This window comes from Triticum dicoccoides, chromosome 2B, assembly GCF_002162155.2.
Source record: "Triticum dicoccoides isolate Atlit2015 ecotype Zavitan chromosome 2B, WEW_v2.0, whole genome shotgun sequence".
Lineage (NCBI taxonomy): Eukaryota > Viridiplantae > Streptophyta > Magnoliopsida > Poales > Poaceae > Triticum > Triticum dicoccoides.
The window spans coordinates 646203880-646206031 of NC_041383.1; positions in this window are offsets into that span (position 1 = coordinate 646203880).

The following is a 2152-nucleotide window of genomic DNA, read 5'->3' on the forward strand; positions in this document are numbered from 1 at the left end:
TCAGGCTGCCGGATAGAGGGGCACTGACCCATCCTTGCCTTTCTACTTTCTCTTTGTGTCTGCTACTGCTGGTCTGCCCTGCTCTGCTCGCTAGTTGCTTGCTGCGTGAGTTGCATCTGGTCACATTTGTATTTAAAGGGTGCTGGTTCAAATATAAAATACAGAAAACAGGGGAAAGTGCTCAGATATTTTGGCCCTTTTGGGCTTTTTAGTAGGCAGGCGTGAACTGTGCTGCTTCATGGTGCCACTTGTATGTTGTTCTTTAGGCTGATTTTGCGTTTGACTTCTTCTTCCAACTTGGCTCTTCATCAACTTCACTCGATCTCCAACTAAAGAAAAAGAACTTCACTCGATCACGCACATCACTCCGAAAGAGTACGCACGCACACGCGCATGAAGTTGTCTTTTCCCGCATCTTTTCTCGTCTTGTCTATTATTATTTTTTAAAACAGAGGCAAAGATTGCTTCATCTATTAAATAAGCAGAAGAGAATTGTCCAGTTAATAAAAACCGGAATAACAAGGGCCAAGCCCACTCCCATAAATCGAGACACACAGGGCAAAGCCCACCCATATCGACAACATGTCGACCTGCGGCCAAACAACGCAACTCCGACTCTGACGAAGAACTCAGAAGAGCGAAACCAGGCATAGTTGGCGCCACGGAAGATCGCCGAAAGGGCCATCTGCAACCAGTCATCGTACACCACACGGCCCCGCCGCCACAGCTTCGACTCCACAGTAACAAACAAACCGAGGCAATACCGTGAACGCGCCGGAGAAGAGCCGACTATCGCAACCATTGCCGCGTCGCCAACATCGCTCCCACCATCATCGTTGCCACAGAAGTCTGGTTGCCACAGTGATTCTCTCGGGGCCGCCGCCCCGACATCCACCGCTCCGTCGCGCCCAGCGCAATCAACCGGCACCGCCTTCCGGGGCCGCCGCCCCGACATACCACCGCTCCCCTCGAGCAGCAACTCGCACAACCCAGCTGCCCGCAGCCCTTACTGCTCAGGGCAACCGCTCGCAGACCACGGACGTCGCACCACATGGGCCGCCGCCCCGACTTAAAGTCAAACCGCCCCCCTCTAGGGCGCATCGACAAGGCCGACGACCTCGCTACCCACGCAGCACCAAGCGGCCACCGAAACAATGCACAACCGCGACTCTGCCCCATAGAGCCACCGTTGCATCGCTATCTGAGGTCGCCGCCTCGGCGTACGTCCACCGTCCAGAGCCACCGCCCCGGCCTCCATCACCCCGACGACGACGCAACTCTGCACCACTGCCATGAGACCACCACTCCACAAAGGTCATTGCTTCCAAGGCGGTGCCTCCAAGAAGGTAACGACATAATTGCCGCCGCCGCCGCCCGCTCCAATGGAGCTTGGATTTTCACCCAGAACCATCAGACGGTTGCGGCAGTAGATGGACGTAGCTCCGCGATGTGCCTTCAGGAAGGAATGCAATGCTCAAGAACATCGCCAACATCGGCACCGACTGGAGAAGGTGCAAGACTTTCGCCCGGAGAATCTACTCCACTGCTGAGCCTCACGAGGAAACCAACGGCATAGGAACGCAGCAAGTTGTGCAGAGTGCATCGCTGCCAACCACCAGCCCTCAACACGCCGCAGCAGAACGCCTTGTCAGATCTGCGCACCCTCGGCCACCTCCAGCCCAAACTGCTGCTCCATTGCACACACAGCCAGAGCAGAAGAAGAGCACACCAGTCCATGACCACCGTCGCTGCGTTGCCGTCCAAAAACTGCAGCTCACCGCCACCGTCGCAGCGCACCATGAGTAGAAACCTCCACCGTCGCGGCGCCGCCGCGCCGCCATCCAAAAGTTGCGGATCGCCGCCATCACCGCAGCTCCCCCGGCCGAGGGAGGGGACCCCAGGCACCCAGCGCGCCCAACAGCCACAGCCCGCCGGAGCGTCGCCGTCGCAGCACGCCGGAGCGCCTCCACCTCCAGATCTGGGCGTCGGGCGCCAGATCGACGATGGGCGGCCTCAGCACCGCCCCGCATGCCATCCAGCCTAGGAAGGGGACGAGCAGCGCTGCCACCATGCCCGGGGCTGCCGCCCCGGCTTGCTCGCGCCGGCGAGACGCGGCCGCCGCCAGATGCGGGCCTCCGACCGGGGCCGAAGC